Genomic DNA, 23075 nt, shown 5'->3' with positions numbered 1-23075 from the left:
AAGAGAGAGCCGAAGTAAACCACTTAACTTCACACCTTAAGGAACTAGAAAAAGAAGAACAAAGACAACCCAAAACCAGCCGAAGAAAGGAGATAATAAAAATCAGAGCAGAAATAAATGAAATAGAGAACAGAAAAACTATAGAAAAAATCAATAAAACAAGGAGCTGGTTCTTTGAAAAGATCAACAAAATTGACAAACCCTTGGCAAGACTCACCAAGGAAAAAAGACACAGGACTCAAATAAATAAAATCCAAAATGAAAGAGGAGAGATCACCACAGACATCATAGAAATACAAAGAATTATTGTAGAATACTATGAAAAATTATATGCCACCAAATACAACAATCTAGAAGAAATGGATAAATTCCTAGAACAATACAACCTTCCTAGACTGAGTCATGAAGAAGCAGAAAGCCTAAACAGACCAATCAGCAGGGAGGAAATAGAAAAAACTATTAAAAATCTCCCCAAAAATAAAAGTCCAGGCCCAGACGGTTATACTAGTGAATTCTATCAAACATTCAAAGAAGACTTGGTTCCTATTCTACTCAAAGTCTTCCAAAAAATTGAAGAAGAAGCAATACTTCCAAACACATTTTATGAGGCCAACATAACCCTCATACCAAAACCTGGCAAGGATGGCACAAAGAAAGAAAACTACAGACCAATATCTCTAATGAATACAGATGCTAAAATACTAAACAAAATACTGGCAAACCGAATACAACAACATATTAAAAAAATAATACATTATGATCAAGTGGGATTCATCCCAGAATCTCAAGGATGGTTCAACATACGCAAAACGGTTAACGTAATACACCATATCAACAAAACAAAGAACAAAAACCACATGATCTTATCAATAGATGCAGAAAAGGCTTTTGATAAAATACAACACAATTTTATGTTTAAGACTCAACAAAATGGGTATAGAAGGAAAATATCTCAACATGATAAAGGCCATATATGATAAACCATCAGCCAACATCCTATTAAACGGCATAAAACTGAGGACTTTCTACCTTAAATCAGGAACAAGACAGGGTTGTCCACTCTCTCCACTCTTATTCAACGTGGTGCTAGAAGTTCTGGCCAGAGCAATCAGACAAGACAAAGAAATAAAAGGCATCCATATTGGAAAAGAAGAAGTAAAGCTATCACTTTTTGCTGATGATATGATCCTATACATCGAAAACCCAAAGGACTCCACAAAAAGATTATTAGAAACAATAAACCAATACAGTAAGGTCGCAGGATACAAAATTAACATACAAAAGTCCATAGCCTTTCTATATGCCAACAATGAAATATTAGAAAACGAACTCAAAAAAATAATCCCCTTCACGATTGCAACAAAAAAAATAAAATACCTAGGAATAAACATAATAAAGAATGTAAAGGACCTATATAATGAAAATTACAAAGCATTGTTAAGGGAAATCGAAAAAGATACAATGAGATGGAAAAATATTCCTTGTTCTTGGATAGGAAGAATAAATATAATCAAAATGGCCATATTACCCAAAGCAATATACAAATTTAATGCAATTCCCATCAAAATCCCTATGAGATTTTTTAAAGAAATGGAACAAAAAACATCAGATTTATATGGAACTATAAAAAACCCCGAATAGCCAAAACAATCCTAAGGAAAAAGAATGAAGCTGGGGGCATTACAATACCTGACTTTAAACTATATTATAGGGCCACGATAATCAAAACAGCATGGTATTGGCAAAAAAATAGACACTCAGACCAATGGAACAGAATAGAAAGCCCAGAAATAAAACCACATATATATGGTCAAATAATCTTTGATAAAGGGGCCAACAACACACAATGGAGAAAAGAAAGCCTCTTCAACAAATGGTGTTGGGAAAACTGGAAAGCCACATGCAAAAGAATGAAACTCGACTACAGCCTGTCCCCGTGTACTAAATTAATTCAAAATGAATCAAAGACCTAAATATAAGACCTGAAACAATAAAGTACATAGAAGACATAGGTACTAAAATCATGGACCTGGGTTTTAAAGAACATTTTATGAACTTGACTCCAATGGCAAGAGAAGTGAAGGCAAAGATAAATGAATGGGACTACATCAGAATTAAAAGTTTTTGCTCAGCAAGAGAAACTGATATCAAAATAAACAGACAGCCAACTATATGGGAACTGATATTTTCAAATGACAGCTCAGATAAGGGCCTAATATCCAAAATTTACAAAGAACTCATAAAACTCAACAACAAACAAACAAACAATCCAATAAAAAAATGGGAAGAGGATATGAACAGACACTTCTCCCAGGAAGAGATACAAATGGCCAACAGATATATGAAAAGATGCTCAGCTTCATTAGTTATTAGAGAAATGCAAATCAAAACTACAATGAGATACCACCTCACTCCTGTTAGATTAGCTATTATCAACAAGATGGGTAATAGCAAATGTTGGAGAGGCTGTGGAGAAAAAGGAACCCTCATTCACTGTTGGTGGGACTGTAAAGTAGTACAACCATTATGGAGGAAAGTATGGTGGTTCCTCAAAAAACTGCAAATAGAACTACCTTATGACCCAGCAATCCCTCTACTGGGTATATACCCCAAAACCTCAGAAACATTGATACGTGAAGACACATGTAGCCCCATGTTCATTGCAGCACTGTTCACAGTGGCCAAGACATGGAAACAACCAAAAAGCCCTTCAATAGAAGACTGGATAAAGAAGATGTGGCACATATACACTATGGAATACTACTCAGCCATAAGAAATGATGACATCGGATCATTTACAGCAAAATGGTGGGATCTTGATAACATTATAAGGAGTGAAATAAGCAAATCAGAAAAAACCAAGAACTACATGATTCCATACATTGGTGGAACATAAAAATGAGACTAAGAGACATGGACAAGAGTGTGGTGGTTACCAAGGGTGGGGGGGGGAGGGAGGACATGGGAGGGAGGGAGGGAGAGAGTTAGGGGGAGGGGGAGGGGCACAGAGAACTAGATAGAGGGTGACGGAGGACAATCTGACTTTGGGCGAGGGGTTTGCAACATAATTTGATGACAAAATAACCTAGACATGTTTTCTTTGAATATATGTACCCTGATTTATTAATGTCATCCCATTACCATTAATAAAAATTTATTAAAAAAAAATATATATATATATATATATATATTTCTGAAATTCTTCAAAACTGGTATTTCTCTAAACCTGTGTCCAAAGTGGTGGTTCTTTCATGAAGAGAAAAAGCAGAGCATTATTGCATACATTTTTGATTACTGGTAAGTTTTGGGTTCTGGAATAAGATTCCATTTACTGCTTAATGGCCGTGTGCATTCAAAACATTTTGAACATAGACTTGCACACTTAAAATGATTTAAAAAGTTAATTTTATGCTATGTATATTTCACCACAATAAAAAAAAAATTTAAGCTTTTGTTTTATAAACTCTATAGATCCAAATTTGATATGCCTGTTTGTTCGTTTTTTGTTGGTTTTGTGTGGAATAACTTTATAGGAAACACTCATCTATATTTGAGTCCTTGAGGTTCACATGCATTAAAGCAGGGGTCCCCAAACTTTTTACACAGGGGGCCAGTTCACTGTCCCTCAGACCGTTGGAGGGCCGGACTATAAAAAAAACTATGAACAAATTCCTATGCACACTGCACATATCTTATTTTAAAGTAAAAAAACAAAACAGGAACAAATATATTTAAAATAAAGAACAAGTAAATTTAAATCAACAAACTGACCAATATTTCAATGGGAACTATGGGCCTGCTTTTGGTTAATGAGATGGTCAATGTGCTCCTCTCACTGACCACCAATGAAAGAGGTGCCCCTTCTGGAATTGCGGCAGGGCCGGATAAATGGCCTCAAAAGGCCGCATGCGGCCCGCGGGCCGTAGTTTGGGGACTCCTGCATTAAAGACTCAGTCCTTTAGTCTGCCCATCTCCCTCTATTAATTGTGCTCACCTGGCAACCTCAATCACACTGTCTCCTCTACATTGCTGCCTTAAAATTCTACTGCCTCCCAAATACTCACTGCAAATGCACAGTTTTAATGGAGTGGCCACCTGATACACATGTGAACCAAATGGGATTTTATCACAATTAGGAAACTGAGTATGTTGAAATGAAATGAGATCTTTTTGTACTGTTGCTACCCCATAAAATATAAGTTTCTGTTTCATTTGATCAAGGTTTTATAGATTTTACTATATTTCCTCATCTTAATCATATCTGTTTTTAGCCAACTGTGAGGGTTTTTTTCAACTAATTATTTTTATTCCAATAAACCTTCTTTTCCATAACTGTCCAATTAATCCAGAGTTAGGTCTTCTATGACTTAGTTCAGATAAATCTACTTACTCAGTTACATGCCTAATAATCTGACCAACAACCTATTTCTTTGTTTCTCAGGTAAACATCCACTGGTCATTCTCAAATAGCATTCATTATCCTAGGCAGTTCTACTATATTCTTCTTACCTCAGAGACATCTCTTAAATGGCTAGCTAATGGTTCCCCACAGAATCTTATAACCTTCTCTTCACTTTCTGGGAGAAAAAGATGGGAGTCAATGCTTTCTTATCATAATCAATGTACTTATTTAATTCTCCATTGTTAAACACTATTTTAAATCTTACAGCACTAGCAAAACTGATTATAAAGCCAAACTTGTTACTTAAACAAATTTGACTTTAGCTATATTGCTATTTAACCATAGTGTTAATTTTGAAATTCCATTAACTTAATATGACTCTAAGGAGTAACTATTAAGAAAATATATGCTCATAGTAAAAATGTGTAAAAGCTAATTTCAATAAATATAAAAAGTTTTGTTGTGACAAGAGACCCCATTATCATAGCCAAAGTATATAATGTGAAAGGGACATAGGGAAAAAGAAATAGGGAAGGATTCAAGGGAAAAAAATCAGCCTTAACAAATTAAATAATGCAGTAAATAAATCGATCAGTACATTTGTGTTATTAGGTATATGATTCAAAAACTTAGGCCCAAAGGTTCTTAAAACATAGTAGAGGAAATGAAATAATGGGAGCCAGAAGTCTGCCCTTCATAATCGCTACAGGGATCACAAAAGAAACCTCTGACTCAAGGCACAGAAAAGGCTCTGTTAATGTGTTAGGTACTTGGGCGCCATCTTGAAAGGTGGATACAATTAGGTAAGTGTGGACAGAGATTCCAAGGAGTAGGGAAATCTACAATACAGTGGGGCCTGTGGCATATGTGACTGAGGTGATCAGAAGAATATAGCGGATAGGAAGGACTAAATGGACACTGAATAGAGTAGCAGTAACTCGGATATAGTGAATTGTTGGTGCAGGCAGCCTGTGGATGGCTCTGAGGACCCGAGTGTGTATGTGAACAGTGGAGGCTCCACTGTGGAAGGAGCATTTTAGAAGGACAAATCTGGTGACAGCATGCAAAGTGTTCTGGAGAGAAAGAGACCACAGGGAGAAAAAAAAGGAAAAAAGAGCAAAATGAACAATAAATAGAGGTTGTGTCCTCATAACCATGACTTTCCTGTAGGGTAAAGTAGGTAGAGGAGGGCATAGCAGCTTCCCGCTGTGGGGGTCAGAAAGAGAAAAGCACAACATCTTACTATTTGATTTGTTTTAAATTATACTATTCACTGTGAGATTTCATAAACTATAGGGTTTATGGGGGATTTTTTAAAGGTTAAGATCTACTGATAAGATAATGGTTTGAGTTTTTCTTATTTTTGTTAGTTTGCTCTTTATAAGCATGAAGGAAAATAAAAGTTACAAATAATTATTTGAAGTTATAATGCATATTTAGGATTAAGTCAAAGAAACAGTATGTAAAACAACAATAACATAATAGTTAACCTTTACTGCATTTTTGCTATATGCCGACTAATATTTTAAGTTCTTTCTCAAGAAGTCTTTTTAATGAGCACAAAAATCTCTATAAGGCATGGGTTATGGATGGAAAAGAAAGTAATAAATAGAGTAAATTTGTAGAAAATCTCAGACCTAGAACCTGATAGCATCAGGATGAGATCCTGGGCAGTCTGCTTCCAAGCCCATGCTGGTAACTACTGGGCAACATGGCCAAAAAGGCAATAATAAAGGAAATCTAACACCAACCCTCAAACCATAGTTACTCCACTGCACTACTACAGACCTCTGAAACTAGTCACCAATACTGCATTTTGTACTTGAAATTTGCTAGGAGGGTAGAGTTTATTTTCTTTTCCATTTTTAACTGATTTTAGAGAGAGAAGAAATGGGGAGATGGAGAGAGAGAGAGACTGATCTGTTTCTGTATGTGCCCTGACCTGGGATCAAACCACCATCCCCTGTGCTTCCTCTGGGGGATGCTCTAACTACCTGAGCTACCAGCCAGGCCTAAGAGGTTAGATTTTAATGTTCTCACCATTAAAGAGGTAACTATATAAGGTAATACATTAATTACCTTGGATGTGGTAATTATTTTATAATGTACACTTATATCAAAATATCAAGGCCCTAGGCAGGTACCTCAGTTGGCTAAAGTATCAGCCCAAAACATCAAGGTTGTGGGTTCAATTCCCATTGGGACACATATAAGAAATAACCAAAGTGGCCCTGGCCGGTTGGCTCAGTGGTAGAGCGTCGGCCTGGCGTGCGGGGGACCTGGTTCGATTCCCGGCCAGGGCACATAGGAGAAGTGCCCATTTGCTTCTCCACCCCCCCCTTCCTCTCTGTCTCTCTCTTCCCCTCCCACAGCCAAGGCTCCATTGGAGCAAAGATGGCCCAGGCGCTGGGGATGGCTCCTTGGCCTCTGCCCCAGATGCTAGAGTGGCTCTGGTGGCGGCAGAGTGATGTCCCGGAGGGGCAGAGCATCGCCCCCTGGTGGGCGTGCCCGGTGGATCCCGGTCGGGCGCATGCGGGAGTCTGTCTGTCTCTCCCCATTTCCAGCTTCAGAAAATTAAAAAAAAAGAAAAAGAAAAAGAAAGAAATAACCAAAGAATGCATAAATAAGTGGAACAATTCAATATTTCTCTTTCTCTCTCCTTCCTCTCTCACTAAAAAATCAATAATAAAAAACATCAAGTTGTAGATGTTATATACAACAATTATATACAATTTCTGTAAAAGGGAAGATATAAAACATAGTCACCCTATTAATCAATAACAATAACAGTGATAATCAGGATCCTATAGAGTCTTTTAAGGACTACTTTTACCACTCTGTTATTGTATAAAGTTTTCATCACTTGACAAGAGAAACTAAGGCACAGAGAGATTATTTTAGAGAATAATCTAGAAGCACAGGATCTCAGCTTGAGCATTTTTCAGAGAGTCCACTCTTTACATAGCACATATACAATTACCACTAAAATTCAGCAAATACCAGAAAAAAAGAAATAAAATATCCCCAAAGAGAGGAAAGTTTCCAGCAATCAAAATTGAGGGGAATGTCAAAACTAACAAATAGCACCTGCACAAAATTAATAATTGGATACTTATAAATGCTTTATTATTTTAAATTATGGCACCACTTGCTGAGCTGAAAATTTTTTTCACTGGTTATTATATCTTTAAAAATATGAATTTCATCTCAACTGCCTCTTAAAATAAGATTAATTCATCGCATTTCCCATTTAATTGCTTTATCTGTTTTGGTCCATTAGAGTCTATTCGAGAATGTAGCTTTTATGATAAATTAAATTCTAGGGTTTTATTTTGACATCTAAGTTAATTTTTAATTCTGGAAAATTTTCTTCCCTATGCAATTAGTCCTTTCAGAAGTGCTGAAAGAATGAAATTTGGAGCATTGTAAATTACCCATGAAATAGGTATTTCATAGGCAACCTATGTGGGCTTTCTTTGAGTTTTCTTAGGCGGGAGCCTCTCTTGTGAAAGTCTTCTTCAAGAGATATTTGCATATTAGCTTTACCTAAGGTTTTCAAAGAGAAATTTTATCAGAGGAAGTTGCCTGGTTGGTTGGTGTACACCTAGCTATTGGAATGGAGTTAAATCCCCAAGCTGTCTTTACTTGAAGAGCTGAAAAGCATCTGAGTCATATGGGTGATTCCTTATCAATTAGTCTAGGTTTGGCCATAGAATCAGAACCTCTCTAAGAATTACAGGAATAAAAAAAAATTAATACAGGAATTAGGGCTTACACACATGTAAGAAAAGCTGGAAGAATAGAAGGTCAGAATGGCTGTAGTCACAAGGATGGCAAAACTGTCGTCGATGACTTCATCCGGACGTATGGAAGTGGGTGGGTGGCTGGCTGAGAAACTGCTCCAATTTCCAAGTTTATAGAAAGATTTGACTACAGTCCCAATCTATTTCATCAGCGTGGGCTCACAGATGAGTCTGAGAAGCCACTCCATTTGGTTTCCATGAATGTTCTCTGTTCTCTTTTCACTCTCTCAATTCTGGAGCTATTGAGAAAAGGTGATCCTGGCTTTCCCTCAGGAATGCTGATGAGACATTAGGTCTGTGCTGGTAATGCCCAGATGACAATAACACAGCCTCTCCTATAAGGCACAGAATGAATGTGCTGGAGTCTAATACTCTTCCATGTCTTCAATAAGACATTACCATAAAGTATTATGCTATATTAAAAATCAACCTAGTCAGTTTTCAGTTTGAACATCTATTAGGCAGCTGACACTGTGGAAGACACTACAAATAAGGTGAATTTGTCATAAGGCACAAAATCAAATTATGGTCTGAATTTTTGTTGTTCTTCTGCCTAGGGGTTTGAAACAATTTGTTGAAATATAGCCATTGTTTTGGGGGCATTTTAATAATCTGTTCCAATATGGAACCTGGTTATTTGAAATCAAGATTGATTAGAAATTTTAAGACATTTGAAATCATAATTGTTCTATATATTTAAGACATATGGTAGGTATTAACCAGGGGGAAGCAAGAGAATAAAAATTCTACCACTTTACATTTGAACTATTTGAATTTGAACAGCTCATGGAAAGTTGAACCTTCCACTGAATACAGCATACCATTTTCTGTCTCAAAACTTTTTTTTTAAGTTCTGAATATGTAGAGTTCTCTACAGTAGCCATTTGTCTCCAGAAAGCCTTCATTGACAAGTAGTCTAGAAGTCTTTGGAGGAAGATACCATATCTAAGACACCTATTATTCTCACTGACTAAGAAAATGCTAGGAACATGGTAGAGACTCAACCAATGTGTATGGAATTAATATTTATAGCAACTCAAACAAGATAGTCCCAGAAAATACTGAGGATGTATGCAAGTGACCTCTAAGAAAGTATCTCTTCCAAAATACCTCACAGGGTGGCATTTATTTTCTTGGTAAATTTTCCACAATGACTCAGCTTGTGGCCCTTATCCTTGCAGCCTCAGTAAGCTACCTTTGACAGCACATTGTGACTGCATCCATCTTTCACAAACATATTCACTTTAACTAAGCTTGAGAATAAATCCAGGATATTAACTTATTCGTTTATTGGAACCAATACCTTTCAACTGGGAGAATAAATTCACCTCATAGGAAATGAAACATGCAAAGTCAATAGGATTCATTCTTCTTAGGGGAAAGGTATATGTAAAAACCAGATAATAATTGGAATTGGTGAATATTCAATTCAGTCAAATGGAATTAATATCAGCCTGAGATCAGAAGCTTGTCAGTAGGAGCAATGCTCATGCCATCTATTGAGATTTCATGAACTTTATCTAAAGTTCTTTCTCCTCTGAGCAGTATGGAAGGGAACTGCCAATATATGCTCATGTAGTTCTTGGTTGTTATCCCTGTTATCTATGGCTGACCTAATTCTTTGCAATTCTATGTTCTTTCAGGTCGTATGTAATGGTTGTAAGGTTAGGAAAGAGTGTTTCTTTCAGGAACACTCAACCTTTCTGATTCAGTGCAAAATGTATGGATTTTGCCATTTAACTTTTGGTGGGCATTCTTATTTTTCTCAGAGGCAAACTCCCTAACATCTAAGTATTTGCTACAATGTTAATATTCATTATTTATCAATAGGTGCACTTTGTGGCAGATTTCATCTGGGTGCTTTATCTCGTCTTGTGAGACAAATCATCAACACTCTTTGTTGAGGAGGACTGTTAGCTGAACTCTCCCACTATGAAAGTGGCTGATGCCATTCCATAATATCTATTTCATTTACTTCTGTATCTACTCTTTTAATGAAATTTGAGCAAAAGAAACCTGTGTTCACTACTGCACAGATATTGCCATTACCCAGAGTCTTTGCAGAGAAATCCACTGTCAGAACATCTGACCTTCTTTCACCAATAAGTAACCTTAACTAAGTTTGCTATCAACTGCATGTTTGCATCTTCCAAAAAACTTCAAATGTAGAAACACTGACACCCCCACCCCATGTGACAGTATTAGGAGCTGGGGGTCTTTGGGAAGTGATTGAGCTTAGATGAGATGGTAAAGTATTCATGATGGGATTAGTACTTTTATACAAGAAACCAAAGAGCTTTCTCTCTCTCTCATTTCCCACACACTGCTCCCATAAGAGCAGCACTGTTTACAATAGCCAAGATTGGGAAAAGCCCAAGTGTCCGTCAGTGGACAAGTGGATTAAAAAGTGGTGGTACATATACACATGGAATACTATGGGGCCATGAAAAAGAAGGAAATCTTACCTTTTGCAACAACATGGATGGACCTGGAAACTATTATGTTAAGTGAAATAAGCCAGGCAGAGAAAGAAAAATAGCATATGACCTCACTCATTTGAGGAATCCAATGAACAATGTAAACTGAGGAACAGAATAGAGACAGAGGCAAAATCAAAGGGACCAGAGGGAATGCAGACAGAGGGAAAGGGGATGATAGGATGGGTTCAGAGAAGGTAAAGAGATTGGTGAAATTATATACACATAACACAGCATTATAGAGAGCAGAAAAGCAAATCCTGGAGGGAAGGGGGGAAAGAGGGATGTTGAGGGAACACAGGAGGGGGGATGCATTCGGGGGGACACTAGAATCTATGTAAACACAATAAATTAAAATCAATAAAAAAAGTAGAACAAAAAAAGATATAGCAAGAAGGCAGTGGGCCATCTGAAACCCAGGAAGAGGGCCTTCAATAAAACCAGATAGGCCAACACTTAAACTTGGATTTCCCAGGCTCCAGAACAGTGAGAAATAAATGTCTGTTGTTTAGTCCATCCAGTCTATGGTAATTTGTAATAGCAGCTCAAGCTGACAAAGGAAGTTCTTAAGAAAACCACAGGGCTCAATGCCATGAACCACCGATGATAGAAACAGAATCCAGCACTAAAAGTTCTGTTATATAATCTGGATATTTAACTTGACACAATCATTGGAATTTCTGCTAATAAGGCTTGGTTTCTTCCAGTTGAATAATTTATCTTTCTTTTTTTATCCCTTTATAACCTTTTTCAAGAATGATTGCATTATTTTCCTAACTGCAAATGGTATGATTTCCAGAATTAAGAGAAACGGTTTCAATTCTCCTTCCTCTGCCATATATTACTTCACATTAACTTAACTCACAGTTTCTCTTTCTCAACCTCCAACCTCCAAACCTCACCCTGTATGACCAGTTTCTTTCCTTTAATTTTCTGAGGCGATTTGATCCTTCTCTGGTCAACTGCAGTCATCCTAGGAAAGATGGCAACTGAGTTGGATTAGACCAAATCCTAGTTGCAGGCACCGTTTCCAGTCAGAGCAGGTGCACTAAAGTCAGAGGGGTGCGTGCTTCGCCTAGGCAAAGGCATCGGCTCGCTCAGCATCGAGAGCTGCCACGGCCTTGCTCAGAGCTCACTGCTTCAAATGGAAGCCAGTTTAAAACATTCATTCAGATCTATTTACTCAAAAGTGTTTAAGGTTGAGCTGACGTTATTACTACAGATATGGTTGGGGCCCTTACAATCGAGCACAATGTTTCATCAGTTGCAATGACAAATACACCCTCGGTGTCTGCTTACATGGGTATGCGGGTCTTTTATGGCAAAGCAGAGATTGGGGGAGAAGGTTTGATGAAAAAGTTGTTTTCATAATATTCTGAGGGGGTTAAAGTTTATGAAGATTTTAAATCTTTTCTCTTGGCTGGAATTATCGTGGTTTTTTTTTTTTTTTCTTTTTGCCCATCCCGGTCTCCAAAGAAAGCAATAAGCCTGTCAAAGGAGAAATTAATTAAGCAAATCAATCAGTCAGTTTTATTAAGGAATTACAAAGCCCAAGTGGAACATTAATTATTCAGATAATGGGACATCTCTGAGCCTTTCTTTTCAATTATTGATAAGCTGCTATCTATCATTCAAATTGCTTTAGTACTGATTTAGTTGTGAATGAAGCCAGGTCATTCAGCCAGAGCATATGCTAGTTATGAGCCCTGCCTGGAGGATGGTAATAAAAGAGTGGGTGGGGCTCTGCGCTTCCCCAGCAGGAGTGCAAACAGTAACCATCATGAGGCAAGGACCAGGCTGCGCTGCACACTTTCCAGGAAAAGGATTGCCCTGCTGGTGTCATGCAGCTGATCAACGAGGGCACTGAGGCAATGATGCGGGATTCTTTTCCTTCACCACATCCAGATTGCTCATTGGCCTTGTAAGAACAGCTAGGCCAAGTAGTTTTCTAATAAAGCTGATGCCATTGTTTAAAAACTAAAAGAGGCCCTGGCCAGTTGGCTCAGCGGTAGAGCGTCGGCCTGGCGTGCGGGGGACCCGGGTTCGATTTCCGGCCAGGGCACATAGGAGAAGCGCCCATTTGCTTCTCCACCCCTCCGCCGCGCCTTCCTCTCTGTCTCTCTCTTCCCCTCCCGCAGCCAAGGCTCCATTGGAGCAAAGATGGCCCGGGCGCTGGGGATGGCTCCTTGGCCTCTGCCCCAGGCGCTAGAGTGGCTCTGGTCACAGCAGAGCGACACCCCAGAGGGGCAGAGCATCGCCCCCTGGTGGGCAGAGCGTCGCCCCTGGTGGGCGTGCCGGGTGGATCCCAGTCGGGCGCATGCGGGAGTCTGTCTGACTGTCTCTCCCCATTTCCAGCTTCAGAAAAATACAAAAAATAAAAAATAATAAATAAATAAAAAAAACTAAAAGAGAAAAGAAATGCCCTTCATTTACAACTAGAGAGACTAGATTTTTTTTTCCTCTCTAGCATCAGAGAGAAAAAAAGTTTCTTTCAACCTCACATTTATTTGTAATACCTTTGGTTTAATGTTTATATGTAATATTGATATGAACAGACATAAAGGTCTAAGAGTAAGAGTTTTACTCAACTCTTTTTCGATTTTGTGTCAGGAGTTCAATCACTTCCTCTTCCTTTCATCAATGATTTACTGCATACCTACTATGTGCTGAATCCTGACAATGCCAACACTGAGACCTTGAGGTGCTCATGATACTATGATTAGGCATTTATAGAGAAAAAATATATATTTTTAATCAGACAAGGCATCAGTCTCTCAAAAGTTAATTCAAAACAAACAGAATCAAGGATCTCAGCATAGCAAAGAAGATTATCAATAAGTAAAATACACAGATAATTTGTTCCTTGTAAATCACAGGAAAACATGTATAAAACCAAAAGCAGCCACTGAAACTTAAAAACTCATGAAATTGAAGGATATATGGCTGGCAAGGGGTGCAGGACCTGGGAAGAGCTTGAGAGCTTAGGATATGCCTGGCTCTTTATACCACTAATGGCTTTGTTTAAGGCTCACTGGCCAGAGGTAAATACATTTCTTAAACTTTATATGCTCAAGCCAAATCTTGAAACATTAACAATATCTCTCAATACTTAGAAAATTCAAGAGTCAGCAGCACTTATTGGAAAACTGTTAAGCAACATTGCAAAACTATCTACTTCTAAGTGATACCTCCTTCCCCTGAACTTTTATAGAACTTTATATCACTCACACACCACTCAGCATATTCTATGGCTATTCAGGCAAAGGCTTTAAGCATAATGCTGCATGAACAGCTCCTTAAGGCAATGCCAAAAGTCTGAACCATAAAACATTGATAAACTGAACTCCATTCTAATTAAAAATGTTTGCTCTTGTAAGCAAGGTCTTTTAGTTGAAGGCGATGGATCAATACTCGTGCTCATCTCCTTTGCTCATCTCCTTTCCTTAACATCCTTCTAACATTAAAAATAAAAAGGCAATAAACAACAATAGAAAATGTAAAAAGCTACTAGCACATAAGAGTAGAATCACCATCAGATTAAAAGAAAGATTTATAAATTTCTAGACAGCAGAAAGCAAACAGAGGTATAGCTGACACCAAAAGACAGAAAACACCCCTCGTTTGAGAGAATATAAGAGACTTTAAGGGCAAGAAGAGAACTCTATTTTGTTTCCATAGAAGCTAAAGAAGTTCGAGATTCAGAAAGTCTGAAGATGGAAGAGTCTGCCTCCTTCCCCCTGGCCTGGTTTCCCTGCACAAAGTGGGCTTGCCTATATGTTCTACTCCTCTTTCTGATTTTTCACTCCAATGCTTTGGCATTGCTTGTAGTGGTATTTGCTAGTTGTGACTATTTTTAAATATTTATTCAGTGAAACAGTCTTATACACTATTCATCTCACCTTATATTCAGCCACCTTCAGAGCCTCACCTAGTTTGAATGATCAGAACATCGAACTGGTATTTAGGAATACCACTATGTACTGGAAGTCATCATCAGTTGGTCAAAATAATCAAATTAAGCCAATTAACTTAGAAAGAATTTTGGCAACTTCACCTGTGACACCACTAAAATTTCAGTTGCATACTCTTAGGTATGTTTTGTGATTTTACCTGTTTCAAGGACCCTGAGCACTAAATAAATGGGAGACAGTCAGCAGCCTCCCATAGAAGAGCCCTATCCATTCCTAGACTTCTCCTACTTCCTGCCCTTGCCTCTGAGGATAGATCAATAACAATGCCTTTTAAGATGTGATTTGACTTCCACAAATCAGTTTGGTGTAGAATTTGAAAGTGTGAAAAGATTGGGTGGAAAAAAGAAATCTTGTATTCTTTGCCTTTTGCTCAGAAATTGACTTTTGCCTCCATCCCTCCCTCTCTACCAGCACAGCATTCTAAGTAAGCCTCGGTGAGCAGCCTGGCAACCCTGGCAATACAGTTAAACTCTCTCATCTTTTCAGGCCTGGCACAGGGGGTCCTCCTTCTGCCATTTGTCTCTGGTTTCTGCAGTTGACTGTCTCCCATTTATTTAGTGCTCAGGGTCCTTGAAACAGGTAAAATCACAAAACATACCTAAGAGTATGCAACTGAAATTTTAGTGGTGTCACAGGTGAAGTTGCCAAAATTCTTTCTAAGTTAATTGGCTTAATTTGATTATTTTGACCAACTGATGATGACTTTCAGTACATAATCTCTCTCTCCCTCTGCAAGGCATTGGTTTCAACATTGACTGCAAAAGCATATGTTATGTTTAGGACAAGGGGTAGTAAAGAGGAGAGAACACATGGCCTTTCTTCGTCTTTCTGAAGTTAAATTTCCTGGCAGAGTAATGGAATGTTTGGTAAACCCTATTCTCTAGGTCTGGGTTCCTCACTTCACTATTTATCAAAGAAGTAAAGGCAAAGTGGTTTTGGTATTTGAATACCTTTTGAAATTATTTTTACGTCAAAATCTTGATCTGCAAATATTATAAACATAACCTCTTGATAAGACAAACCTCAATCAATTGCTCTCTGTTAGGGACATCACCTACAAAAGCTTTGGCAGGTGTCTTGGGGAGAAAATAAGGTAAAATTGTATTGACTTCAGACAGGCCTTTATACATTGGCATTTGATTGGGACTGGGTAAGGATCATGATATAATATCCAGGACATATGGGAACAGGAAGGTGAGTTTGAGTCAAGAGATTCAAATAATTTTAGGACATAGACAATTGATGTCTTCCATTGAAAAGCTGAGTCAGGAAAATATTGTAATAAATAATGAAAACACTGGTCTAGGCAGAACACTTTTGGAAGAATTAGGTCATGCTCCTCAGGACCGAGTAATAGCAAAGACACGTTAACAAAGACGGAGGACTGGCACAGTCATGTTAGTGGAGAAGGTAACGTGTGGGCTTTACTCCCTGTGCCCAGGCTACATGTGAAGATTCAGTTTGCACTACTCACCACAGAATCCGTTAGTAAGATGATAATTCTTAAATTTTCTGATTACTTTTTCTATTTGTTTTGGAACTTTAATACCCCTAGATCACGCTTTATTATTCTACTTGGTGACAATGCAGATGCTGGTGATTGGCAGGGCTAGTTCGAATCCACACCATACTATTTTCTAGCAGCATGACTTCAGCTATTTAATCTCTCTGAGCTTCAGTTTTCTCATCTTTAAAACTGGAATATTATTTACTTTAAAGAATAGGAGCTCAAATTAAGAGAGCAGGATTTTGTGGTTTTAAGATCTCTTTGTGTCAATGCTATATATGTGCATTTTTACTGTGTTTTCAGTCCTTACTTCATTAATGTTTGTCTAAGTCCTCATTCCTGAACACTCATTTTCCTGAAAATTTGGCTAAATTCTCACTTTGCCCTCTCAAGTCTTGCCACATTTCTAAAGCACTGACAATGTTTTATGAACATCAAATGTCCTTTTGGCTCATTCTTCTGATATTTATGCAGCCTCAAGCATGGTGAATTGGAAAGAGCACTGGAGTTTATGTCAGAAGTTCTTGATTTAATCCTTAACTCAGCTACTAGCCTTCCCTGTGACCTTGGGCTACAATAGCCATGCTAAAGTTTGGCTCAGTTAGACCTCCAGCACTAAATTAATCCCTGCTGAGTATCTGTCTGGTTTTTGAAGTACTTCTCCACAGAGCCATATACTCATCCAAGCAATTTGGCCAACAGTTTTATGGAGTTCTCTGACATGTCTCCATGGAAGTTACAGACTTCTCAGAATAGTGCCACTGCTATGAAACCACAGCTTTAACTTCATGAAACTCGTGTATTTTTCTATTCATTCATTTATTCCATAGATATTTATTTTCAATGACTAAGTGCCCAGCTTGATAGGAAGTCAATCAAAATGATCCTACGAATGGAAGATAATTATTTCTTTGCCTTAGAAGGCTTATGATTCTCCAGTCCTCAAAATGAGAACAAAGCTTTCCCCCTTTCCACACAACCCCAAACATACACACACACACACACACACACACACACACGCACGCACACACACACGCACATACTTACATCACCTTACACAGCTGCCAAACTTTACAAGCTCCTCCACATCTGGACTATTTTTTTTATCAAAGGAGTGGCACTGAGGCATGGCCTCGGCTGCACCATCATTCCCAATTTGTCTCAACCGTGTTATTCCTCCCACCAGCCAATTCAGTGCACATCGCGTTCCGCTGTCTTTTCTCCATCGTCCTGCATCTCATTTATTTTTTAGTATTTTCTCAACAGTTCCTCCAGACGCTCTCATTAAGCGCTGGGCTAATTAACCTCCTGTTTCTTAGCAGTGGAGCTGTGGGGAGCTGCATGGCCCTGCAGGAGACACCCCCCCCCCAACTCCATGGGAGCAAAGGAGTCCAGCTCCTCGGCTCACACACCTGCACCAGCTCACAATTGGACTGGGCCCCTACTCAGCAACGTTGTTCTTTGTTGTGTTACTGTTTTGCTAAGCTTCTGCTCTTTTTTTCAAGGCAAGGATACATGATGGTCCCAATCATCCTCACTCACGGACAATACCCGTGATTAAAATCTCTCTGTCCTCAGAGCAGAAGCCCTCCATTAACTTTGCGGACATGTTTTCCATGCAGCAGACCCAGTAGGCACTTAGCAGATCCTCTCCGAGATGCACGGGTTCATGGCTAAGAGCGGCTGATGCAGCCCACGCCTCAGAAAGCCGTGCACTGAATCGAGAGTGAGGGATCAGTGGGCTTGTCCTGGAAATCTGAAGTGTCTCAAATAGCACCTCACTGTAACATAGCTTTCCTCCCCACTTCTGTACCCAAGCCAAAGCACCTTTGCGTCTCTTGTCCTAGATCCTAGCATAGTGAATTGTTTTGGGTTACAGTTGTTCTAACCAGTATTTAGGTCTGAGCTCCACCTTTATAGGAAGGAAAAGAGTAAAATAAAACTCTCTCCTTGACCCATTAGCTGTATAGCTAAGTATGACTACTATTTTATTCCGCCTGCTTCGTCTGTCTAGGTTGAGATAATCAATGAACTACTCTTTACTCATTTATCTTTGACACAACATGGATAAACTTTTTATAATAATAACATTGTAAGTTAAGAGATGCTTTCTAAGTTTTATTCCTTGCCCTAAAGAACAGTCATGTATCACGTCATCGTTAGTAAAACACTTTCACAACCACCAGCTTATTTCTTCCTCAATCGAGTAAAAGTGTTAACATCATTTGAGATTTAGGAAGGCTTGTTCACAGTCACTCAAATAGCAATGAAAAAACAATAATTAAAAAAATAATGGATCATCAAATTCCAATTCCTAGGTTCGTATTCTTATACCCAGCTGCCTTCCTCCTTTCCCATTCTTAAAAAATGTTTTGGTCCTGGCTATGTTGCTCAGTGGATAAAGTATCCAACCAGTGCACTAGAGGTTGTGAGTTTGACCCCTGGTTAGGGCACTTACAAGAAGCAATCAATGAGTACACAACTACATGGAACAACTAAGTGAAACAATAAGTTGATGCTTCTCTCACTCTCTCTCTGCTGCCCCTTCTCTCTTTCTCTCATCAATTGAAAAAAATTGCTTAATGTTTTAAATGTGATATATTCTACTTTTAGTACAACTTCAAACACATGACTCCCATGTCTCACTCAATGCAAGTTTTCCTGTCCTCCTGTACCTGAGAAACAGCTAGTCCATTTTTTGGCTGTTTCCAATGTGAACAACCCACCAGATGGGTCTAAATTATCATGGCAGAACTGCACATTATCTATTGTGAGTCTGAAAATAATAACCAAAAAAATACCTTTGGCCATGGCTTTAATTTCATAAACAGAAAAATTAAGCCGCTAAGTTTTGTGACAGTATCATGACATGGCCACTTTTCTGTCCCTTGTGGTTTCTCTCACTCTACCCTTTGGAAGGAAGGGTAGGATGAGAGCACACAAAAGTCGGACCTCCTGACTCTACCCTTCTCCTCTCCACTACCTCCAGCACATGTGGAAATAGTTCATTTTGTTTGCTGTCTACGCCGAGTCTGGTGGCCATTACTAACCAAGCAGAAGAGACTGGTCCTGTTTCTTTCACAGAAATTAGGGTAGTGCACTGCAAAGGAGGTTTCAGAACTTTTATGTCCAAATATGTGTCAGGTTCAAAGCCACACAAGCTTAAGTAATTGATGGAAGTATGTCCATGATGTAGTGATTTTTCTTTTTCTATTAATATTTAAAAGGAAGCAACTTTACTATCTAAGTCTCAGGAGGGTCAGATGGGTGCTTTCCCAGGTGTCTGGGTTTCACCTGGATGGGCTCCCTCCGAACCCACCCTCGCCTTCCAGTCCGCAGCCCTCTTCCTTCTGTCACTGTCCTCCCCTTGGGTCCCTTCTCCCCTTTCCTCCTTCCCCCAGCACGGCGCAGAATGTTCAAGACCTAAATGAATCCATTTATGCTCCTGATAGTTTCCTTAGTCTCCTCTCCATGGTAAATGTCAGTTATTCTTCACTCGGCTTCTGATAAGAGGACAACACTTGACTTTCACTATTGACGAGGAGTTACTTAAGAAGTGATATATGTGAGAAATTAATATCATTTATACCTACATATTTTGCTTTTATTACAGGTGAACCAATAAAGCTATTATGATGATGTAAAAGATGAGCCCTGCTCTGGTCGAATCTCTGAGTTTTCTCAGCCAAACCTCTGATAGAAGGAAGGAGGCTCAGCTCTCATCTCTTTAAAAGTATTCTTTTCTTTTTTTAATCCATTGGTTGATTTTAGAGAGAGAAAGGAAAGAGAAACATTGACTTGTTCTACTTACCCATGCATTCACTGGTAGCTTCTCCTATGTGCCCTAACCAGAGTTTGAACCCACAACCTTGGCGTATTGGGACGACACTCTCACCAACTGAACTACCTGGCCAGGGCCCAGATCTCATCTCTTGAAGCCCTTAGCTTCTCTTGGGACTACCAAAAGCAGAACGAGGGAAATAAGATTTTGTAGCTAGAGAACAGTAGAGTATGGGCTCCAGTCAAGTTTTCCGATCTCTACCCCTCCTGTGTGACTCTGGGCTTACACTAACCCCAACCAGCCTCGGCCATCTCACAAGTCACTTAAGAAGAGTAACGAACATGATTTCAGAATTTCCTCTGGCAATAAAATTCCACAATTTTACTTCATAGGGTAGCCTGTTCCATTGCTGAATAACTCATAGTAAAAGAGAAAGTTATTTTGTCCATTAAGCCAAAGTTCACTCACTTTCTGCCAATTGATACCAACTACATTGCCCTCCCTTCTCCACACAATAGTTCTTCAGTGCTTGGGGTAGTTTCCATTTTCCCTGAAGTTACCTTCTTCACAGGCTGTATACATGACTTGGTCTCAACATTTTGCATTAACATCTTAAATAGCTTTGATATACCCATTAAAATATACTATGGCTTTGGGCTGGACTTTTATAGAAATAACAGTTACAACTCACAGATTGCTCTGCTTCTTATATAACAGTATTTCTCTTTCCAGAGAATTAGAAAAAATTATTTCAGGCCCTGGGCCACTGGCTCTGGATAGAGCATTGGCCCGGTGTGCAGACGTTTCTGGTTCGATTCCCTGTCAGGGCCCACATGAGAAGCAACTATCTGCCTCCCCTTCTCTTCCCTCTTCCCCTCCCACAGGCAGTGGCTCAATTGGTTCGACCATTGGCCCCAGATGCTGAGCATAACTCAATTGGTCTAAGTGTCAGCCTCAGGAGCTAAAAATAGCTCAGTTGATTTGAACACGGGCCCCAGATGGGGTTGCCAGGTGGATCCCAGTCAGGGCGCATGTGGGAGTTTATCTTACCTCCTCTCACTTAAAAAAAACACATAGGAACCTCTCCCCCCCAAAAATAAAAAAGAGATCAAAATCTGAATGAATCCACCCATCCATCATTGCTGGAACTCCTCCAATCTTTCACATGACTAGAGGCTCTTCTATGAATGGAAATTATGAGTTCATTAAAATGATTATAAAAATTTAAAAAAAAAGTTTTTTTTTTCCCCCAAGGACATTAAATGTACAAAAAACTGCCATTGATCAATCTATGCTGTCAAATCTCTGACCTCCTGGGTTCTCCCCATTCCAGATGCATGCCCCAGACCCTTTGAGCAGGACCTTCTTCTGGGAGACAACCTCTGAACAATTATGCCAATGTCTTAGAGAAGAGAGATATATAAGGAGGCATCTCTGGAAATTTGTAAAAATGATCATCTCATTTTTGGGTTAAATAATAAACAGCTAATCAGGGATAAAAGTGGGATTAAACCTCATTACTTGTCTGACTCCAGACCCCAAACTTTAACCATTAAACTATGAAGAGGGGTGAGAAGTTGACAATGGAACATGAAAACATATTCAAAAGTAGTATAGCAATATCTCTGATTCCAGCTTAAACTAAGTAAATGAAATCATTCCAGCTCCAAGCTAAGAGACTAAGGAAGAACTGAGCAGGTGACTTAGTAAAGAGATGAACCAGAGATCTTTGTTGTTGTGATGAAGACAGAAGAGGAAGAACAGGCACAACTCTGAGCACATCTCCCTTCCTCTGCAAGCCTGAGGGCAGTATTGAGTGAGCAAGTGGAACGTGTATGTGGAGTGACCCTGTGGATCAGCATCTTGCGTTTCCTCCAGCCTTTGTGGCTGCTCCTTCTCAAGCCCCTTCCCCATCTCCCGACTTTTAAATGTCTACTGTCTAGCATTCTGCACTTAACCCTCAGTTCCCTGTATCTAGAGTTTCTCCCTAAGTTTCCTGCACTTCAAGCTGAAATCAGCCTGCTGGTCTAAAATGTGGGAGGCCAAAATTTGGGAGTAACACAGCCCATACTCACCATCAATCAATCATCAATCAGTCACTAATAGCTCATTTTTTTTCTCTCTTGTTTTTAAAACTCCAAACTCTTAATTTGCTTTTTATTAAAACTCAGAATTATTATTTTTTTGAAGGAGAGAGAGAGGGAGGGAGGGAGAGAAAGAAGCATAACTCCACCTAGTTGTGCATTGATTGCTTCTCATACGTGCCCTGACTGGGGATCAAACAGATGACCTCGGGTCGAGCTGAGCCAGTGATCCCTTGCTCAAGCCAGTGTTGTTGGGGCTGTGTCAACAACCCGTGCTCAAGCTGACAACCTCAGTATTCCAGGTGGACATTCTATCCACTGTGCCACCACCCTCGGTCACGTACAATTTAGCTATATTTTAGAGAACATTAATTAGGTTTTATTATCAATCTTTTGGTGTGAATTTACGTGCCCAGGACCTTCCTTGAGATAAGTGAGTATGGTGATAGAAAGCTCAGCCGACGTGTCAAGCATGACCTCAGATGTGTGGTTCTCTCAGTGGGATGCCCTCAGAGAATGAGGGTGCAGAGGAGAGATGTAAGAAGGAGAGGAGAAGCAGCTCATGGGGCCAGGAGGGATCTGGGGATATCAACTCTGAGCAGGTACTCTGCTAAGCAATCTCTGGAGGGCACCTCTCTTGATCATCACAAAAATCTTGCAACATATCAATATCCATATGTAACATGTCATAGTAGAAACATTCTCAGAGAGGTTCAATAATATATCCCTGATTTCTAAGCCAACCTATGATGATGCAGAGACTGATGAGAGTCTGTTTTCCTCCAAACTCCATCCTCTTTCTCCCCTATTGCCTGCCTCCCTAATAAGACCACCCTGGAGTGATATTTCAAGTGGATTTGACATCTATTAGATGACAAGAGATGCTACTAAGCAAACGTATACACTACTGCTCCATCACTGTATCTAGCTAACTCGTCTATGGTAAATTGTGAAGCCAGGGCAGCTTGATAAGGTTTCCACCTTCTCCCTTTCCCTTCTGCTCTGGACGCTGCTGTCACGCTTCTTTCCCTCACATAAATCTACAGTGAG

At 39.3% G+C, this 23075-nt stretch overlaps 1 pseudogene; it reads left to right on the top strand.

Annotated features, from left to right (window-relative positions):
* Nucleotides 1-17794, top strand: part of LOC136315038 (kinesin-like protein KIF11) — a 66309-nt pseudogene extending 48515 nt beyond the window's left edge.
* The last annotated feature ends 5281 nt before the right edge of the window (nucleotides 17795-23075 follow it).

The sequence above is a fragment of the Saccopteryx bilineata genome, chromosome 11 (assembly GCF_036850765.1).
Source record: "Saccopteryx bilineata isolate mSacBil1 chromosome 11, mSacBil1_pri_phased_curated, whole genome shotgun sequence".
In the NCBI taxonomy this organism is placed as follows: Eukaryota; Metazoa; Chordata; class Mammalia; order Chiroptera; family Emballonuridae; genus Saccopteryx; species Saccopteryx bilineata.
Note: the sequence above shows the minus strand (reverse complement) of the source record. Positions and strands in the feature narration are given on the sequence as shown.